Source organism: Schistocerca americana, chromosome 2 (assembly GCF_021461395.2).
Source record: "Schistocerca americana isolate TAMUIC-IGC-003095 chromosome 2, iqSchAmer2.1, whole genome shotgun sequence".
Classification (NCBI taxonomy): Eukaryota; Metazoa; Arthropoda; class Insecta; order Orthoptera; family Acrididae; genus Schistocerca; species Schistocerca americana.
This window is the reverse complement of record NC_060120.1, coordinates 472,072,536-472,095,977: the sequence shown is the minus strand read 5'-3', so window position 1 is coordinate 472,095,977 and position 23,442 is coordinate 472,072,536. Positions and strand designations below refer to the sequence as shown.

Genomic DNA, 23,442 nt, shown 5'->3' with positions numbered 1-23,442 from the left:
TCAGTTTAATAAGTCATGGCTGCAAAATACGAATGCGAATTCTTTACAGATGAATGGAAAAACTGGTAGAAGCTGACCTAGGGGAAGATCAGTTTTGATTCCGTAGAAATGTTGGAACACGTGAGGCAATACTGACCCTATGACTTATCTTAGAAGCTAGATTAAGAAAAGGCAAACCTACGTTTCTAGTATTTGTAGACTTAGAAAAAGCTTTTGACAATGTTGACTGGAATACTCTCTTTCAAATTCTGAAGGTGGTAGGAGTAAAATACAGGGAGCTAAAGGCTATTTACAATTTTTACAGAAACCAGATGGCAGTTATAAGAGTTGAGGGGCATGAAAGGGAAGCAGTGGTTGGGAAGGGAGTGAGGCAGGGGTGTAGCGTCTGCCCGATGTTATTCAATCTGTATATTGAGCAGGCAGTAAAGGAAACAAGAGAAAAATTTGGAGTAGGTATTAAAATCCATGGAGAAGAAATAAAAACTTTGAGGTTCGCCGATGACATTGTAATTCTGTCAGAGACAGCAAAGGACTTGGAAGAGCAGTTGAACAAAATTGACATTGTCTTGAAAGGAGGATATAAGATGAACATCAACAAAAGCAAAACGAGGATAATGGAATGTAGTCGAATTATGTCGGGTGATGCTGTTGGAATTAGATTAGGAAATGAGACACTTAAAGTAGTAAAGGAGTTTTGCTATTTGGGGACCAAAATAACTTATGATGGGCGAAGTAGAGAGGATATAAAATGTAGACTGGCAATGGCAAGGAAAGCGTTTCTGAAGAAGAGAAATTTGTTAACATTGAGTATAGATTTAAGTGTCAGGAAGTCGTTTCTGAAAGTATTTGTATGGATTGTAGCCATGTATGGAAGTGAAACATGGACAATAAATAGTTTGTACAAGAAGAGAATAGAAGCTCTCGAAATGTGGTGCTACAGAAGAATGCTGAAGATTAGGTGGGTATGTCATATAACTAATGAGGAGGTATTGAATAGAATTGGGGAGAAGAGGCGTTTGTGGCACAACTTGACTAGACTTTGGTAGGACATGTTCTCAGGCATCAAGGGGTTACCAATTTAGTAGTGGAGGGCAGTGTGGAGGGTAAAAATCATAGAGGGAGACCTAGAGATGAATACACTAAGCAGATTCAGAAGGATGTAGGCTGCAGTACATACTGGGAGATGAAGCAGCTTGCACAGGATAGAGTAGCATGGAGAGCTGCATCAAACCAGCCTCAGGACTGAAGACTACAAAACAACTACAACGAGAATTTAAGGCGAAAATGCTGTTCACTGACAAGACTGGACACCGAGTAAGCACTCTGTTGTAAGTATGTTTGGTTAGTGTGTCGTAGTTACTTGAAATGTAGTCCAGCTGAACAAAATGCAGTAAATAGAAGAATGTATTTATAATCTCATACCTCATTAATTTTCGTTATATGTTTTAAGGAGAACTGTATGCTTCTTTTTAGATGTGTGAACTGCATTTCAACAAGGAGGGTATTTTAAGCAGTACCAGCATGTATGACCCGAAAACTGGTACACTCCTGACAGCACCGTTGGGTCGTCGACACTTGAGAAAAGGTGAGTCATGTAACACGCTTTTAGTAAAGTACAGTGGCATAAGAACTATCTTTATGTCACTTGTATGCTGTGAGATCGGTTTCATATTTCGTTATTAATTTTTCAAATGCTATCTCATCGAAGTTGCCTGGATGCCCATCTTACTTGTCGAGTCATCAAACTGCAGTACAAGAGTACCCAGAAATTCGTAGGGGGCGTTTAGAAAGTCATGCTCTTCAAATTGCTATCCAAGAAAGTGTGGACACACATGTGAAAATGATTGATGCAATATCGTTTGATAGTTTAGAACAACTGAAAACAAAGTTGAGTGAATGTGAAAAGCGCAGTGACTGGGTAGTGATAAACAAATCTGACAGTGTGAGCCTAGTGTTACTAAAGCATAATCCTTACCCAAGAATTTTTTGCCATGTAGTTATAAGCAGTGGTTTATTACTCAGTGTCTTCAATAATGATATTGACGTTAAATGTATTGGAAAGATGAAATTTCCCATGAAAGTAAACAACATACAGGTGGTAAGTGATGTTCTTAAGAACATTTATCATCTGTATAATAGTTCTGAGGCTCCTGTAGATAACATTTTGTCTTTCATTGACCAGTTATTACAAAATTTATTAGAAAAGTTGCCAGGAAACGAAACTAAAATTACATTTTTGAAGGAACAGATTTCATTTTTGAAGTGCAGAAGTTCAACTCAATTTACATATGATGCTAACTTTATGATAATGTGGTCATTAGTACATTCTATTAGCCCACATGCTTTGTAGTAAACTCTCAACAAATCCTGTCATTGAGCAACAGGGTGATCAGTTTATGAGCTACATCACAAATAAAGTAGGTACTTTATCCTCAGATGATAAAACTGTGCTCCTGTTGATGGATGAAATTCGCTGAAGTCTCAGCTTGATTACAAACCTAGAAATGTTTTATAATGTGCCTTTAACACTGACATATATTTGTGTGCAACCAGTGCCTATGTTTTTATGGTTCAGAGCATGGACTCACCTTGCAAGGATGTGGTATCTATTCTGCCAGCTCATACTACTCGGGGTGATGCTCTGTTCTCTTACATTAAAGCAGTCATTCTTAAATTAGAAGCAGTTGGATTTGAGGTGGTTGGTATAGTAGCAGACAATAATGCAATTAATAAGAAAGCAGTGTCTAAGTTTTCTACTCCTCCAGATGTGAAAGTAAAGTATGATCACCCTGTACAGTCTTCTCCAAATCGCCCATTGTGTTATTTTGTGGACACTGTCCATATTTTGAAGTGTATCCACAATAACTGGTTTAACCAAAAGGAGCAGACCTTGTGTTTCCCTGACTTCAGTGACAGTTTGTAGGGAGGTTTGTCATCTGTTGGAACACTGAAAGAATTGCACTTGGTAGAAAAAGATGAACTACTGCAATATGGCAGTTCCTTAACTTTGAAGTCTCTATTTCCTAACGCAATTGAGCCCAAAAATGTCAAGTTAGTGTTGCGTATTTTCAATGATACGATAGTTGTTGCTTTGGACACATTTGGTTCAGAGAAAGCAATTAGCAACTGGGAAAGTACTGCACCATTCATAAAAATAATAAATCGTTGGTGGGATATTGTATATGTAGAAACATTACTCTAGGGACAGAGGTTAAGAAATATTTTCCAAGAACCTGTGACTAGTAATTCCCATCACAAACAAGAATTCTTACAGTGCTTCATCTCATGGTTATATTCTTGGGAAGGTTGTAGTGATGAAAGAAAACTTACTCGAGAGACACACAGCGCTTTGAAACACACAACTGCTGCTTTGATCGACTTCAGTGACTACTGGCTTTCTGAGAAAAACAGATCATATTTGCTGTTAGGAAAAGTACACACAGACAGTTTAGAAGACAGGTTCGGCAAATGCCGCCAGCTATCTGGGGGAAATTATCATGTTTCTCTAAGACAAGTTTTTGAAACTGAACAAAAACTAAGGGCACAGTCTATGTTTTCCCATGTGCTTTGGTCAAAAGTAGTTGGGGATGTTGTTATTAAGACCACTGATATTTTTTTCTACTCATACTGAAATTCAGGGATTAAAAGAAACATCAATACCAGAATTTTAAAATGTAGCAGTAGATGAAAATGATGTTGATGGAATAGATGAGAATACTTGGCCACTGTTGCATTACATAGCAGGTTATTGCTCACACCACGCTATTAAAAAGAAAACCCATTGTGAATATTGTAAGGTATTCCTTACTACAGATGAAAGGAAGCAGGGTGATGATTTGATTATGGTAAAAGACAGAGGAGGGTTGACATATCCTGCAGATGATGTAGTAGTGTGTGAGACATATGTCTATTTAACTCTACAGAAAATTCTGAAAGACCAGGAAATTTTATTTTTAGAACAGGCAAATCAGAGAAGTGTACTTGTGAAGGTAGCATCCCACAACATTCCCAAAAATCTTTTCTATGGGTTTCACTGTAAAAATACACACTCACTTGATTCAGTCATGAATTGCATACTGTTTTGCTGTGCAAATATTTTGCCAAACAATTTCACCAAGAGGAGAAATGGTGAAACTACTGTTAAAAAGTAACTGTGTACAAAAGTTTGGAAAAAAGTTAAATTATACTGTGGTTGTATATTTTCACTGTTTGAGGCTCGGGAAGATGATGTAAAATAAATGTTTATTTCTATTTTCTGTTTTTATTTCATGCACAGTATCCCATACATCTTGTTGGTAAATGTTATGCATTGGATCCCTTCTGCTCTCTTCGATATGGTGCAGCCGTAAAAATGAGTCTTTGCTACAGATTAATTTGTTACCACAAATTCTCTGTGAAACCCCAATCTCATAGAATTAGGGGAATAGTCTTTTCTGTTCATCAGTAAATGTATAATGAATGCTGCTCCTGCTCTATGGTTGTTTTTGTATATATTTTTGTCCAGTCAGTAAATTAATTATTCTCACAAGGAGAACAATTCATTGCCAGTATTAGCATGTTAGTCTGCCATCATCATAAGTAAAAATTAATCTGCAGAACAGGTCCAGTCTGTCAATACAGTCAATATTTCAGGGGGGGGGGGGGGATGACAATACTTAACTTTAGCCATTTTTCATTTGAGATAAATTCTATGCAATTTTATTTGATAACATTTTTGGAGTTTGGAATAGCAGTGCTTTTTTTCCTCTGGAACAACATTAAATAGTGAATAATAAAAGAATTTTACTGTCATTTAGCTGTTGCAGGAATAGACAGTCAGATTACAAATTTTTAAAAAGTATACAGCATGTATACAAATATTACTTTACACAAATTAAAAAACAATATTTTGCAAAAGATTTTCCATAAAAAAATATTCAAGCTAAAATGCTTTGTGTATTACATCTTAAATTGAAATCATTAAGGAAATTATGGTACACTCATTGAGTAGTTATCACTGTGATATTTATACTCATGCATTCAAGTGAGTGGGAAGGATTTACCGATAACCAACTGTACTACTTGTGCTTGAATAAATCAAATAAAGCTTCTACCCATTCTAGAGGCAGTTTGTTAAACAGCTTCATACTCACTACATTGCTGTTCTATGATTTAGATAATCTGCAGTAAGGTATGTGAAGTTGCCTACTATTTCTAGTTCTGCCATTACTGAAGATTGGGATACCACTCATCTGCTTTCACAAATGGCCCTATAGATGACATTTTACACTGTAATACAATTTGCCAATGATCAGTGCATCAAATGACAAATATTTTAATTAAAAGATGGGGATCAGTATGTGGATGGGTGAATATAAATGGATCAGTTTGTACAGTAAAAAGTAATAACAGGTTCTTAAGGTATGTCATTACATGAAGCTGATGGGTGGTGTCCCATTCTTCAATTAAACCATAGTTCCATGAGAGCGTAAATCCTGCCTAAGCTGGTATTCTGGTAAGTTAGTCTTTGTATACAGTAGAACAGTGTAAATGTGCAAGTTTATAACAGTTAATATTTTCAAGTTGATAAACAATGGCTTACAGTGGGCAAGTTTTTCAGATTTTGTAATAATTCTAATGTGTGGTTTCCATGTCAATTTATAATACCTAATAACTTAAGACTACCTAGTCTTCTACTGGAAAATCACTTAAACTAAGTAGTATGTAGAAGGTTCAGTGAAGTTTGCACTAGTTTTTGTACGGTAATGTTTTCTTAAGTATAAAACTGTAGATGACTGCCAAATGAGGTATCTGCCATATAAAAATAATATTTGACATAGATACAAGTCTCAGAGTACCTACTTCGATTCATTGTCAGTCTTTCCAATTACGGTACCTCATTTTCAATTAAATTATGCAAGGCGACTTACACGGTGAAAATAGTGCTGTCAGAGTTATGGAATTAGAAATTCGCATTTTTAAAACGTGAGTGATGGAAATTAGGAAAAATTTTTTTAACCTTCGGAGCTACAGTTTTCGAGATTTGAGTAATTTAATTCTGAAATGAGAAGTTTTAATGTTTGTTTACATATTTACTTAAACAACGCATAATTTACCAGGAAAGTGTTGAATGTATTTATAAAAGTAACACTGCTGATTATAGAAATTCGCAGTAGCAAAACGTGTGAGTGACGGGAATTACGAAAAAGTATTTTCACCTTTGTAGTTATAGTTTACGAAATTTGAACAATTTAATTCTCCAGTGAGAAGAATTAGCGTTTGTTTACAGATTTAGGTATAAAACACTATGAGTTGTCTACCAGTAAAGTGTTTAATGTTTTCATATACGTGGCGCAGAGCCTAACAAGCTGCTCGGCATTTCAGACCCCTAGTCATGACGTCACGAGTCGCGCTGTGAGGCCTTGTTCCTAGGTGGCGTTGCAGCAGCGCGCCAAGCGGCCAGTAACTTAAACTGTGAGTTCGGCGCGATCGTGAAAGCGAATAGTGGTTGTTTATTTTGATTTCTACAATCGTTTTTACAAGCGGGACAGTTAGTAGCACAATAAATTGCAACAAGAACAGGAAGTAGACACCACAGTTGTCTTTTTTTTTGGGGGGGGGGGGGGGGGGAGGGTTCCTATGGATCCTGCGAGGTATATACCACCATGTTACTAAACTGTATCGCCAGGATTCACTTGCAAATTACATGTGTATTAATGATTAATGTTTAGTTTTAGGAGCAGAAAATGGGTAATTAATAGCAGACGAGAAGACCTTCAGAAAAAAGACCCAGTTTACCTGTATAATAATATTAGGTTTTGTTCGCTACATTTCGAACAAAACCAGTTCATGAGCACAGACAATAATAAAGTCATGTGGAATGCAGTACCCACACTGTTTGACATCCCAAATAAGCCACCTCAACTGGCGAAGAAGAGGGAACTGCCACAAAGGTTCGACAATCCATCTCAAGCTGTAAACAGTCCTATGACACAAAAGCAGCCATTTCAGCTCTCTATGTATTAGTGCCAGATTCATGTGAATCGTCAGCACAGACCTGCTTTGACGATGAAGTGGTTAGATTAAGTGCAGTTATTCATGTCTCGCAAAAGTGTAACGTTTGGTATGTATTTCATTCACTTCTGTTGTTAGTCAGTTTTCCTTGCTTCCTTTGTGGGATGACATTACTTTGTTAGCACCTTGTTCACTGGTTCAAATGGCTCTGAGCACTGTGGGACTCAACATCTGAGGTCATCAGTCCCCTAGAACTTAGAAATACTTAAACCTAACTAACCTAAGGGCATCACACACATCCATGCCCGAGGCAGGATTCGAACTTGCGACCGTAGCGGTCGCGCGGTTCCAGACTGAAGCGCTTAGAACCGCTTGGCCACTCTGGCTGGCCCTTGTTCACTGACAGATTGTTTGAAAATTATTCAAATATTTGGTTTTGCGTGAAATGTAATGTAATCAGCTCATTATAATGTTTTCAATATATTTCACCCACTATTTGGCAGTTGCTTGGTCCACTTAGATAATATAAAGATGAAGGTCGTACTTGGGGCAACGGACGACAATGACAAACACAGTAGGTCTACCAAACGATACATGAGCTGTCGATCGCTTTTGCATGTAGAGACACATGTCTGTATTTCTTACGTGTGAATATGTGTGTTCTTCTTTTGATATCAACGAGGTAAGCTGCAATTCTATCCAACGTCACAAGTGTTTCTTCACGAATGTGTTGCAGCTAGCCACTCGATTCAAGGTTTTTGTCCATACTTGTTCTTATTTTAGAATCATTTTTAGAAATATATATGCCTCCTAATACTACACAAACCCTTGGAGGCAAGAAAATAAATAAAATATTTCGTAAATTACGTAGGAAATGGTTGCAAAACTAACATTATTCTTATGACGCGTCTGATGTTCACCTTGCTCGCCACTTGGAGCGCTAGTGTCACTCCATCTGTCAAACGGTAACAACTTTTAGAGCAGTGAGTGTCGCGACTGTTATGTTAAACTGTGGTAGATGTATAACACATCAATTAATATTTAGAACATAATGTTAAAAATATTGCTTGTTTGAGTCCTAGTATCCTATTCTTCAGTTGTTCTGTATAGCTCGCGTGAAAAAATGGGATACTTCTGTAAAAAGTAAAAAAAAAAAGGGACAGAAGTAACGTTATCATGGAAAACCTCAGTTGACACATACATTAGTTGTATCCCCAACTTCAGTTGATCCATGTAGGTTAACCGCAGTACAGGACACAAATTTAACGTACGTCGATATCTTCGTTTTCGTTAGCATTAGTATCCTAGTCTTCAGTAGACGTATATAGGTCAAATTAAGGATAGAATATAAATTTTGCATGTGTTGCTTTATTCGCCTCCGCTGCTACTGGCATTCTGTTCTTCCATGGATACTATTACTAGCGAAGTTGAAAAGACTTACACATATAATATTTGTACCCCATACTTCATTTGACCTACACAGGTCAACTAAAGAATAGGATACTAACACTAACGAAAACTAAGAAATCAACGTACATAACATTGCCATCCTGTACCTCAGCTGAACTAAGCGAAGGCAAAAACAAAGAAAGGAAAACAGCACACACAAAATTTGTATCCCATACCTCAATTGACCTATATAGGCCAACTGAAGTAAGGGATACAAATTTTATTTTTGCCTTCGATAGTAATAGTATCGACCAAAAATTATCATAGTCTTACTAGCGATGACAAAAAACCCAGCAACAGTAAAATTTGTAATATCCACGGGTGTAAAACTTGTATCCCATACTTCTGTTTGAACTATGTAGGTCAGCTGAAGAATACGATAATAGTACTAGCGAATGCGAAAATAACGATAACATGAGTATCCTGTACTTCAGTTGATCTATTCAGGGTGGTCCACTGATCATACCCGGTCCAAATATCTCACGAAATAAGTGTCAAACGAAAAAGCTACAAAGAACGAAACTTGTCTAGCTTGAAGGGGGGAAACCATGTGGCGCTATGGTTGGCCTTCTAGATAGCGCTGCCATAGGTCAAACGGATATCAACTCGTTTTTAAAATATCAACCCCCATTTGTTATTCAATATTCATGTAGTATGTAAAGAAATATGAATGTTATAGTTGGACCACTTTTTTCTCTTTGTGATAGATGGCGCTGTAATAGTCACAATCGTGTAAGTACGTGGTATCACGTAACATTCCACCATCGCGGACGGTATTTGCTTTATGATACATTACCAGTGTTAAAATGGACCGTTTACCAATTGCGGAAAAGGTCGATATCGTGTTGATGTATGGCTATTGTGATCAAAATGCCCATCAGGCGTGTGCTGTGTATGCTGCTCGGTATCCTGGGCGACATCATCCAAGTGTCCGGACCGTTCGCCGGATAGTTACGTTATTTAAGGAAACAGGAAGTGTTAACCCACATATGAAACGTCAACCACGACCTGCAACAAATGATGATTCCTAAGTAGGTGTTTTTGCTGCTGTCGCGGCTAATCCGCACATCAGTAGCAGACAAATTGCACGAGAATCGGGAATCTCAAAAACGTCGGTGTTGAGAATGCTACATCAACATCGATTGCACCCGTACCATAGTTCTATGCACCAGGAATTGCATGGCGACGACTTTGAATGTCGTGTACAGTTATACCACTGGGGGACGATGACATAATTTTTGCACGCGTTCTATTTAGCGACGAAGCGGTAACGTAAACCGGCATAATATGCACTATTTGGCAACGTAAAATCCACGATGGCTGCGACAAATGGAACATCAGCGATCTTAGCAGGTTAATGTATGGTGTGGCATTATGGGAGGAACGATAATTGGCCCCCATTTTAACGATGGCAATCTAAATGGTGCAATGTATGTTGATTTCCTACGTAATGTTCTACCGGTGTTACTACAAGATGTTTCACTGCATGACAGAATGGCGATGTACTTCCAACATGAAGGATGTCCGGCACATAGCTCGCATGCAGTTGAAGCAGTATTGAATAGCATATTTCATTACAGGTGGATTGGTCGTCGAAGCACTATACCATGGGCCACATGTTCACCGAATCTGAGGTCCCCGGATTTCTTTCTGTGGGGAAAGTTGAAGGATATTTGCTATCGTGATCCACCGACAACGCCTGACAACATGCGTCAGCGCATTGTCAATGCTTGTGCGAACATTACGGGAGGCAAACTACTCGCTGTTGAAAGGAATGTCGTTACACGTGTTGCGAAATGCATTGAGGTTGACGAACATAATTTTGAGCATTTGTTGCATTAATGTGGTATTTACAGGTAGTCACGCTGAAATATAATGTTCAAACGCACCTACACTCTGTATTTTAATTTAAGAAACCTACCTGTTACCAACTGTTCGTCTAAAATTGAGAGCCATATGTGTGTGCCTATTAAAGCGCCATGTATCACAAAGCGAAAAAGTAGTCCAACTGAAACATTCATATTTATTTACGTACTACACGAATATGTAATAAAAAATGGGGGTTCCTATTTTAAAAAAAACCAGTTGATATCCGTTTGACCTATGGCAGCGCCATCTAGCGGGCTAACCACAGCGCCATCTGGTTTCCCCCTTCAAGCTACACAAGTTTCGTTCTTTGTAGTTTTTTCGTTTGACGCCTATTTCGTGAGATATTTGGTCCGGTCATGATCAATGGACCACCATGTATACGACAACTGAAGAATAAGATACTAATGTAAGAGAACGCAAAAAATAGCGACATACATAACATTCAGTCAACTGAGGTATGGGATACAATTTTTTTTTACCCTTCGATAATAATAGTATCGACAGAAAATTATGAGTGTCTTACTAGCGACGACAAAAAACCCAACAACAATAAAATTTATATTCAATTCTTCAATTGAGCTATATAGGTCAACTGAAGAATGGGATAATAGTACTAGCGAATGCGAAAATAACATATATAACATGTGTATGCTGTACTTCAGTTGACCTATATAGGTCCCGTGAAGAATAGGATACTAGTGCTAGCGAAGGCAAAAAATAGCGATATCCTAACATTTGTATCCTGTTCTTCAGTTGACCTATATTTGTAAATGATACCAATGTTATATATGTCACTTTTTTCGTTTTAGCTAGAACCTGTATCCTATTTTTCAGTTGACATATAGGTCAACAAATTTTACGTATGTTGGTCTTTTCGCCTTCAGTAAGTGCTAGTACAGACTCGAAAAAATCGTAGTAATACCGGTGTTGGCAAAGCAAAAAAAGATCAACAACTGTAATGTTTGTATTCGGTACTGCAGCTAACGAACCCATGCTTAAAGCAGAGCAATATAATACGACAAAGAAGTACATGAAAAAAGACAAACTCAGTACAACATAAAAATAAAAAAACTAAACTTACCATACACAATCTCCTCTAGTAAAGACCAAAGCTCGTCTTCAGAGATGTCAACAGAAATCAAATACCCACATACATAAGAAACACATCATCACAAAAAAACATACACACATTCAAACATATAAACCCAGAAGTTAACATCAACCAAACGAAGTAAAATAATAAAAACCACAGAAAAAAATGTTACCTGACATCAGAAAATAAAGAATGATGGGTCAAACCCAAATCAATATCTTAACCATCCCAACCAAACCCACCCCTTTCCTTAATTATCATTTAGCGCCACACCATCCCAACATGAAATTAACTAACAAATTTTGGAGGATTATTTGCCCAACATGTTTAACAAAACACTTAAACAAGCAATATACAGGGTGATTCAAAAAGAATACCACAACTTTAGGAATTTAAAACTTTGCAACGACAAAAGGCAGAGCTAAGCACTATCTGTCGGTGAATTAAGGGAGCTATAAAGTTTCATTTAGTTGTACATTTGTTCGCTTGAGGCGCTGTTGACTAGGCGTCAGCGTTAGTTGATGCTAAGATGGCGACCGCTCAACAGAAAGCTTTTTGTGTTATTGAGTACGGCAGAAGTGAATCGACGACAGTTGTTCAGCGTGCATTTCGAACGAAGTATGGTGTTAAACCTCCTGATAGGTGGTGTATTAAACGTTGGTATAAACAGTTTACAGAGAATGGGTGTTTGTGCAAAGGGAAAAGTTCTGGACGGCCGAGAACGAGTGATGAAAATGTAGTACGCATCCAGCAAGCATTTGTTCGCAGCCCAGGAAAATCGACTCACAGAGCTAGCAGAGAGCTGCAAATTCCACAATCAACTGTATGGAGAGTCCTACGAAAAAGGTTAGTTATGAAACCTTATCGTCTGAAATTGGTTCAAGCACTATCTGCAGCTGATAAGATTAAAAGAATCGATTTCTGTGATTTTTATCCTTGCTCAAATGGAAACAGATGAATCTTTCGTTTCAAAGATTGTGTTTAGTGATGAAGCAACTTCCCACACTAACGGGAAAGTCAACCGTCATAATGTCTGTATATGGGGCACTGAGAATCCGCGGGAAACAACTCAGTATGAACGTTACTCGCCTAAGGTGAACGTTTTCTGTGCCATTTCAGCCAATAAAGTTTTTGGTCCCATTTTCTTCGAAGGTGCTACTGTAACTGGACTACAGTATCTGGAGATGTTAGAGAATTGGCTGTTCCATCAGCTCGAACAAAAAGCACAACAATTCATATTACAGCAGGATGGAGCGCCACCACCCGAGGCGATGGATCGGCCGCCAGGCAGCCCGTGACAGAGCACTTCATCACTGGCCTCCAAGAAGCCCTGATCTTACCCCTTGCGATTTTTTCTTATGGGGGTATGTTAGGGATATGGTGTTTCAGCCACCCCTCCCAGCCACTATTGATGATTTGAAACGAGAAATAACAGCAGCTATCCAAACTGTTACGCCTGATATGCTACAGAGAGTGTGGAACGAGTTGGAGTATCGAGTTGATATTGCTCGAGTGTCTGGAGGGGGCCATATTGAACATCTCTGAACTTGTTTTTGAGTGAAAAAAAAACCTTTTTTAAATACTCTTTGTAATGATGTATAACAGAAGGTTATATTATGTTTCTATCATTAAATACGCATTTTTAAAGTTGTGGTATTCTTTTTGAATCACCCTGTATATCGGGTGCACTACGCCTACATGAATATTGGTTTAAATGACTCTGTAGTGTCAAATTGCGTCGTTTCCCCCTCTCTACAACAGATTTTATGGCCGACCAATAACCTTTGATACTATTGGTACAACCCCAGCTGATGAAGATATGAACTCAATATTATGATTCACAACACGAGGCTAAAAACCCCTATTCCCCAAATTCGTCTGTAAAGAAAAACCATTGGAAATAACTACAGAAGCCTGTGCCACATGATATTCAATTAATTTTACCAGCACTTTCTTCGTTCGATTAAAGACTACATTATCACATTCTGGACCTGAAATTACAGCCCTCAAACCCATAGTCGCACCACAGTTTCCCCCCTGTTGTACTTCGTTTTGCCAAAATGAGACTCATCGATTTCGACTAAAACAACTGGAATCGCCATAGGCCCCTATACTTTATATATTTCCCAACAAACTTCCGTACAAAACGAATACCTGTCTAAAATTGGCATACTCACTCACATGACATTCATGTACACACAACCACACAGAATACCTCAAACACAAATAGTATTTAATTTTTATTATATCTCACAAGACCAGCTTCGATTTCTCAAATCATGTTCTTCGTCTAATTGAGCGCCATAGTCGGATCTTTGCTACACCTCCATATGAATAAACCATGAGTACGACAAGCAGACATACTTCTCAGGTGCATATGTTCGCCGCACACACGATATCGAACATAATCAGCCAGAAGATCACACAATTGCAAAAATCGAATGGTTCCCATCATATCTATCCCGAAAGCCTGCTACAAGTCTCCCATATCACAGGAATAGATAAATCCATACCTACAAACGAAAATCAAAAAGTAAAAGTAGTTCTAAATGAAAAACTATTTGTTAAAAGGAAGGAAAAAAATTGCTTGAGGTCTATGTTTAAAAAATGGTTCAAATGGCTCTGAGCACTATGGGACTTAACATCTTAGGTCATCAGTCCCCTAGAACTTGGAACTACTTAAACCTAACTAACCTAAGGACATTACACACATCCATGCCCGAGGCAGGATTCGAACCTGCGACCGTAGCAGTCCCGCTGTTCCGGACTGCAGCGCCTAGAACCGCACGGCTACCGGTCTATGTATTGTTTGCTGCTCCATGACTCTGCTGTCAATATCTTTATTCTTGGCTTTTGTGTAACTTCTGTGTTTTTTTTTCAGTAAATGTGTTTTTTTCGTATCCAGGGTGTAATTATAAAGTTAATAAAACGTCTTCTTGCCTTTAAAATAATATTTTTCATCAGGTTATGGGCCCAGTACGCGGGTGAAGGCAAACAAAATAGTTTAATTAAATCAATAACAATATTTGAAATGAGCCTATGTCTGTAAAGAAACATGATTGCTAGCGGCGATTATAAGGTCATCATTCATAAGCTTGAAGGACCTGACGACTGAGCCAAATGGAAATGGCATATTTCTATGGTGCTGCGTTCATATGGACTAGAAGATATTATTAACGGTACGCGTGAACGTGTAGAGTTGCCGCAAGATGCGACAAATGCACGCAAAGAAGGGTATGTGGAATGACACAAGGACGACGCAAAGGCAGCACAGCACGTCTTATAGCAAGTGCGCTAAGTAAACCTGTTGCAGAGCTCGTCTTAACGCGCAAGAATGCTAAAGAAATCTGGGACAAATTACGCGCGCGATTTGAACGTAGCAGTACTCAGCGTTTGAATATGTTGATTGAAACATTTTCCCGTGTTAAACGTGATGAAACGGAAGATATTAGTGCACATGTGGCCAAACTGCAAAAGTTATTTGTGGACCTGAACGATGAATTAGCAAAACATGAAGAAAATATTCTATCTGAAAGAATCTTAAATGGTCGAATTTTGTCTACACTTGGAAAAGACTACGACAATTTTAAGGATCTCTGGGATACGATACGATAGAAAAGGAAAGCTTGAATTTATTAATTGAAAAACGCTGAACTATTGAACTATGTGAACAAGACATTAGTGGAAGTGCAGTTTTCGTCGTTTCTAAAACAAGAAAACGGCAAACAAGTAATCAGCCAGTAAAGATGACGAAGTCACAATTAAAACAGAAGTTTCCGTGTAATATATGCAAACAATTATGTCACTGGGTAGCAGAGTGTCCACAGAACACTCGTGACAGCGATGAAAGAAAAGAGAAGAAGCGAGAAAGTGAACACGCTGCATTTACTTCATATGCTATGGGTGTGTGTACCAGTAACCACAGTGACCCAAATAAATGGTATTACGACAGTGGCGCTACAAATCATATCACTCCCAACAAACAATATTTTGTTTCGTATAGTGAATTTGATGCTCCTCAAGTAATTTCATTGGGAAAACGAGATGTCAAAATGTGTGCGTACGGTCAAGGAACAGTTTACATCCAAATTCGACGAAACAATAAATGGTACAATGCTAGAATGGACAATGTTTTGAACGTCCCTGATGCAAGTGCTGTTCTGTTCTCTGTGAGAGCCATTGCTTGCAGAGGCTACTGTACTAATTTTAGTTACAATAATGTCTGTGTTCGAAAACAAGTCAATGGCAATATTGTTATGACAGGTTATATGAAAAACGGACTTTATGTGTTGAACATGCGTGTTGTTAGAAACGCAAAAATTAATCATGTGAACTTGATGACTTCATCCGAAACATTGCAAGTGTACCATGAAAGGTTTGGTCATCAAAATAAACAACATGTGAAGAATTTCTTCTGTGAAGAATATTTAAAAGGAATGAACATTAATGTGGAAGATGCCAAGAGTGAATTTTGTGACGGCTGTGTGGTTGGAAAGATGGATAGGCTGCCATTCAAAACACGAACAATACGCTCTACCAGTATTGGTGAATTAATCCACGTGGATATCAATGAGCACAAAATCTTATTGAGGTAAGCATTATTATGTATGTTTCAAAGACGATTTTAGTAAATTTCGCCGAATTTTCTTTTTAAGACATAAAAATGATGTGTGTACTGTGCTTAACCAGTTTTTAAATGATGCACGAACTAATGGACATGTTGTCAAACAATTTAGATGTGATGGTGGCAAAGAATTTAACAATAAGAATGTCAGTGAACTGCTTGCAGACAAGGGAATAGAGCTTCTGATTCCTCCTCCTTACACTCCTGAACAAAATGGTGTGGCTGAACGGGAAAATAGGATTATTGTTGAAGCTGCCCGGTCAGTGCTAAATCCGAGTAAATTACCTAAAGGGTTTTGGGCAGAGGCATGTAACACAGCTGTCTACCTAATAAATCGTACTGGAAAATCTTCAGTTGAAAATAAAAACCCCTATGAACTATGGTTTAATCGACTAGTAGGACGACTTGATCATCTTAGAATTTTTGGCACAGGCTGCTATGTTCACATTAAGAAACAATTCCGTTCCAAGTTTGATGTTAAGGCAGTTTTTGGACGACTTGTTGGATATGTTAATGACAAGGATGGGTTTAGAGTTTGGATTCCATCTAAAAGAAAAGTGGTGTTGAGTCACGATGTGAAATTTAAGCCAGAAATTGCTTGTGATTTACATAGTGACCATGTTGAATTTGATGTCCCTCAGGAAGAATTTAATGATCCAAATTCATCTAGAGATGACCTATGTAAATCTCCTAGGCTGTACACTTCTGGAGGAAGTCAAACTCAAGAAAAAATTGGCACTCTCGATTCTAGAGGAAGGCAAGAGTCGCGTGAATCTGACAAAAATAAAGAAGTAACAGCATTTCTAAAAGCAGAAGCTGCTGAATCTTCTAATGAGGAGAAACAGAAGAATAAAAGACAACGAAGAAAACCAACCTGGCGGGAAAGTGGTGAATTTTGTATGGCAACAAAAGTTGATGCACTTGAATACAAAGATCCAAACTGTTTTTCATAAATATTGCAGTCAAACGAGAAGGAAGAATAGATGCAAGCTATCAGTAAGAACTTCAGTCACTAAAGAAAAACAATACCTGGGTGCTGGTTGACCGTCCGAAGAGTGCCAAAGTATTGCAAAACCGCTGTGTTCTACGGCGAAAGGTCGCAGTCAATGTAGGTACTCGCTTTAAAGCCAGATTGGTTGCAAAAGGCTGTATTCAGAAAGCAGGAATTGATTATGACGACGCCTTTAGTCCTGTGGCACATTATGACACCATACGAACTCTGTTGGCTGTAGCTGCTTCAAAGAAAATGCTGCTAGAACAATTCGATGTAAAGACAGCCTTTTTGAATGGAATACTGGAAGATGAAATATGTATGGAACAACCAGAAGGTTTCGAAGGTGTGTTTCTTAAAAAAGAGTCTTTATGGGTTGAAGCAAGCACCACGTTGCTGGAACAAACGTTGTGTTGAATTCATGAAGAAAGCTGGTTTTTCCAACAGTGATGCAGATCCATACCTATTTTATCTTAGACAAAATGGAAATAGGCTTTATGTGGCAGTAACAAGAAAGAAATTGCTGTTTTTATGGATGTTTTACAACATGAATTTGAAATAACAACTGGCAGTCTTGACAATTTTCTTGGCATAAAAATAAATCAATATGAAGATGGAGCAATAATGATAAGAGAAATACACAGAAGAAATTCTGCAAAGATTTCGAATGGCAGAATGCAATACAATATCAACTCCTACTGGATGTGAGGACAATAATCAAAACGAAGTAGTTTCGTCATCTGTACCCTACTGTGAAGCAATTGGTTGTCTCATGTACCTTTCAACAGTAACTCGTCCAGACATCACTTTTGCAGTCAATAAAGCAATAGAATAAAGTGCATTTTCCGGTGCAGAATTCGCAGGTGATAACCAGACAAGGCGCTCAACAACTGGAATTCTTGCAAAGTACTCAGGTGGTGCAGTGTCATGGACAAGTCAGTTGCAGAAATTAGTGGCCACATCCACAACCGAGGCGGAAATAATTGCAGCTAGTGAAGGATTCGAATTAGTGGAAATGTCGGGGCAGCCTCCAGTTCTTTACATTGACAATGCTAGTTCATTGAAGTTAGCAAAAAAACATCGACGTTCTAAACAGATAGAGGTCCGACATTTCTATGTTCATGAAAGATATCTGAATGGTGAGATTTTCTTGGAACACATTGAAGGACACAACCAGTTGGCAGATATTTTGACAAAACCCCTTGAACGAGTTCGATTTAATTTTCTATGTTCAGAAATTGGCATGGAAGAGACAAAGCAATAACTTCATGATTTTTTTCTTTTGGAGGAAGTGTTAAAAGAAAAGAAAAAATTCCTTGAGGTCTATATTTATGTGTTGCTCCATGACTCTGCTGTCAATATCTTTATTCTTGGCTTCATCACTATTCTTCCAAATTACTTCAAACTGACTAAGATTGGAAATAACTACTGAATGAATAGGAAAGTATGGTATCTTCTGTCATCATCCAGAACCATGACATGTGCGGTTGTTTGCAAAGTACAGTACCGCGAAACTTTCCTGATGGACGCCAGAGAAGCTATACACAAGCGACATTTGTTCTGTGATTTACTCTTTGATTGTTGATTTCTGTACCACGTCCTACTTCTTGACTAAAAGCGTGAATAGAAGTATTAGATACGGAATAATTTACCGTACTGAACTTCATGACAAATTTTGAAATGTGCTTTCCAAAAAGATTTGTTAAAATCAACTCATCTAGCCATAGACACACAAATTCTTGGATCACATCTGGCATTAGAAACTCTTCCAAGACTATAAAAAGACTAAACTCTGAAATGAAAACTAATAATGATCCTTATTTCAAAAAACATGTTAGTAACTACAAAAAGGTATATAGAAGGGTAATTAATCTAGCAAAAGTATTAAATAACAACAGACTAATAAGGAAGTCAGACAATAAATCAGGGACCACATGGGAAATTGTTAAAAGAGAAATAGGAAAAAGCTCTAAAGACCAGGATATTGTACTTAAATCTAGTGATAACACTGAAATAAAGAAGAAAGTCTTGCCCAATTACATTAACAACTACTTTCTAAGTGTACCTGATAAATTAAGCAAGAGCTTTACCAAAGAAGAGAAAACAACAGCTCCAAAGTTAGTCAATAGTGGGATAATAAGTTCCACTAATAAATATGAAATACTGAAAGTAATTAACAGTACGAAACCCAAAATGTCTACAGGACTGGACGAAGTGCCAGTGACAATAATAAAAAAAGTCGCCACACAAATCGTGGAACCACTGGTACATATTGCCAGTGTATCATCCAGTGAAGGTGTTTTCCCCCAAAGGCTGAAAATTTCTAATGTTAAACCATTATTAAAAAATGGGGATATTCATCAGGTAGAAAACTATAGACCTATATCCCTCCTTCCATCTTTATCAAAAATTTTTGAAAAACTGATGAAAATTAAACTCATAAGCTACTTTGATGCCTTCAATCTTCTAAATTGTAATCAACATGGTTTTTGTACAGGTTACAGCACAGAAACAGCTATACAGGCGTATATGGAATAAATTATTAAAAATTTAGACAATAACAAATGTGTGGTAGGAATCAACCTAGAACTTTCCAAGGCCTTCGATACAGTAGATCATCAAATTCTCCTTGACAAACTGGAGGCAATAGGCATCAGAGGAATTTGGAGGAAATGGTTTGAATCCTGTCACCAAAATAGATCTCAGTTGTGGAGCTCACCTAATCTCAGAATAAGCAAAAAATAAAGTGGGTTTCTGATGCTAAGAAAGTGGCAGTAGGTGTCCCTCAGGGTAGTGTTCTTGGCCCCCTGTTATTTCTTATCTTTATAAATGACATTGAAAGGCCCAACAGATCATCAAAAATTATGTTATTTGCAGATGATACAAGCATAATTATAAGTAAATCCTTATTCACAACAGCTGAAAAGGTTCTGAAGAGTGTGCAACAGTGGTTTTACGCTAATAGGTTAACACTCAATTTAAATAAAACAAATTACATACAGTATGGTAGAGTAAATGAGAAGGATAATCACCATTTATCATTGTGTGACCATGAAATAGAGGAAGTCTGGTCTACAAAATTTTTGGGCATGTACATTGATCAGCACATGAGCTGGAAAGACCATGTCACATACATATCCAAAAAACTCAATTCAGCATGTTTTGCACTGAGAATAATTTCTAGAGTTTTCAGTGAAGAGTGTACAGGATTAGTGTATATGGCTTATTTCGATTCTATTACATGCTTTGGAATAACATACTGGGGTGCAACTAAATGTCGCCCGAGATAGGTTTTTAGATTACAGAAAAGGGCCATTAGAATTATTACACACAGCTCCCTTCAAACACACTGCAAGAGTCTTGTTCATGCAGCTAAACATACATATAGTACCATCTTTATACATATATAAAAGCCTACTGCATACAAAAACACACTTGAGTAGTTTATGTGTAAGTTCAGATCAGCATGACTACAATATATGTATCTGTAAGAATCTGCATGTAGAAAGAACAAGAAAAACGAAAACTCAAAAACATGTGAGCCACTATGGATTAAAGCTTTATAATGCTCTGCCACTCTACATCAGGGGAACAGAAGATGAAGGAAAATTTAAGTCAAGAGTTTAAAAAGTTTATGATAAATAAATGTTTTTATAGCATAGAGGAATATTTTGAACCCAGAAATCACTAACTGATAGTTTTATTGTCAATATCATGTTGTTCTCATGTCAGTTCTATGTCTCATTTATACTCCTTTAACTCTAAAATTATGTGTAATATGTGTTTTCCAAAATGTTCTAAATATATATAAATCCGTCACATATGGTACATGTTAAAAGAACATGTTAAAAGAACAACACATTAATTCAACGTTTTAATTTTTTTGTGTGTTTTAATTCAATGTTTTAATTTTCAACATAATGTTAATTTTGTGTGTTTGATATAAATTTGTAATATTCTGCTGTGCATATTCTGGACAGTATTATGACAATTCCTATATCATGTAAATGATGAAAAGGATGATAAGAAATGAAATGAAATGAAAAATGACTGTTTTGTTTTATTTAGCGTACAGTGCTATAATAGACTTAAACAAATCGAAAAACCACATGTGTTATGTGTACTGTTTGTTTTAACAGTTTTTTCTGTTTTGGACAAAACATCAATTTTCGGGTTGCAAAACGTTTTGATAATACAGTAGTGTCCCATGTTTGCCTACCGAAGCCGCGGGCTGGAAACGACATAAATCGAACGAGCGATTCTAAATCGATCATGCGACTGTGTTGGCGGGCGTTATGATAAATTATTTGTGTGATGCTAGGAAAACGCAAACGACTTATGACGGTAGTGACTGGGATGTGTGGTATTGTAGGCATTTCTTCGGCCGATTGCCTCACGTGGAAGAATGTAATTCCATGCTTATGCAATGTAGAAAATTGTTTGAATTTTTGATGGAAATGTGACACTCTACCCATATTTTTCTGTGATAATGGCAGAGTTTACCCAGGTTACAGCAAAAAAGGATTGCTTCCCGTAGCATACACATCAAATGGACGTCAACGTCTACGACGAGTGAGGTAAGTCGTTTCCTTTCTAATTAGAACTATTTTAGTAATGCTCTTCTTTTTTCGTTGCTCTAATTGCCCGCCATCACAGTGGCGTGATCGATTTAGAATCGCATGTTCGATATCTATTGTTTGGTGCCCGCGGCTTCGAAATCACCCCAATTTCACTCAGCTACATTAAGTCAACAGCAGAAAATATTGTTCCATTCAGTTTTCTATTGGAAATAATCCTTTTCGTAAACATCGTAGCATTGTCGGAACAATGTTTCGCCATTTAGTGAAAATATTGGCATCACAGGGCCATTAATGCTTCGAAACAGGAACATTGCCTTCCACCCACCATTATTCATTTAAGCCTGTGAACTATTTGTGCTTACTCATACTGAGTTTAACATAGTAAGATGACGAGGAAAGTTAGTTAAAAAAAACAGCTGTTGTATTTTTCAGTTATCAGTATTATCCACATAAGCCTACCCACATTTATTATAAAAAAGCAGCTATGTATGTATATTTCAAAAGCAGAATAGGAGTCTAGTTATTGAATCTGCATAGTTGTAGCATGTGGGAGGAGTGCATGGGATTCTGTGTTTTTAACTTATCTTAAATATTAAGTAATTTTCAGTCTTCTACTTTATATCAAATTTTAACTAGTTGAAGGTAGCTTAAAATAAAATGTCATATATTGTACTTGTGTGAAGTACCATTTTTCTGAACTTCATGGCTTATTATTATTGTTTAATGTAACAAAAAGCTTAATAGTACACTAATGTCCTGAGATCACTCAGCCACATATGTAGCAGAAAATATTATTCACTCTTATCTGCTGTTGGGACAACAACGTTCCATATTTTAATGGCTGCTTCAGAGCAACAAAATTGTCCACCACCTAGCATTATTCCTATACACATGTAAATTATTTGCGCTTACTCAAGATAAGTTTAACACAGTAAAATTAACAGGAAAGTCAGTTTTTTAAGACAGCTATAGCAGATAGTTGTTGTACTTCTCAGTTATTAATGTTATCCACATAACTACATCCACATTTATCATAAAGTAATTGTTATCTTTGTGTTATAAGAAGACAGGTAGGTACTTGGCATTCAGTTAACGGGAATCTTTAGTTACTGAAACTATATAAGCAGAATAGTGAAAGGGGTGCCTGGCAAGTTATATTTTTAAATTTCATTTGAATTGTCTCATGTCATTCTTTTCTTCCTTTCAGAACTGACTGTTCCACCAATGAACCAGCTACTATTGACACTCAGATATTGGCCTCTGGTGATTTCCTTCTGCCTATTGGAGACTTCATTAGTATTAAGAGTATGCACATGACACTGGACAAAATGCATATGACAGTTTTTTAGAATTATTTCAGTTCTCTGATGTAATTAAATGAAAATAAAATACACCATTGTGTATGGATTAGTGTATTTTTATTGTGAAATCATTTGTTTCAATTTTTATTTTTTGTAATTTTGAGCATTATGCTTTTTCTTTTTTTTCTTTAACCGATACTGTTCTTCCTCCATTCTCTGGTTCACTACTTTTGAAGCAGCACCATCTGTGACTGCACTACTCCTTTAGCACTTGAGAACAGGTATTTTTATTCTGAGGACAAACCTGACTGCTCTAAGCTGAGATGACTGCAGAAAGGAAGGAAGAACGCAGTAAAGGTGTCATATCTCCAATTATTTTCCCTTTCCTCCCAGATTACATACAGCTGCTAGAGATGACTGCACAAACCAAAATTATGTATTAAATTGTCGCTGTTCCTCAAACATTCAGGGTGAAATACAATAACAATAACCTCCACTTTGATATGTGCCATAGGTACATTTTTATTCCAGGATTATAGGAA

General features: G+C 37.3%; 1 long non-coding RNA gene across 1 annotated transcript; it reads left to right on the top strand.

Moving 5' to 3' along the window:
- The first annotated feature begins 1,196 nt into the window (after positions 1-1,196).
- Positions 1,197-22,938, top strand: LOC124596465. The gene is made up of 3 exons (XR_006978303.1): positions 1,197-1,328; positions 1,474-1,585; positions 22,807-22,938. It is a non-coding gene; the product is annotated as an uncharacterized LOC124596465 (long non-coding RNA).
- Positions 22,939-23,442: the final 504 nt, after the last annotated feature.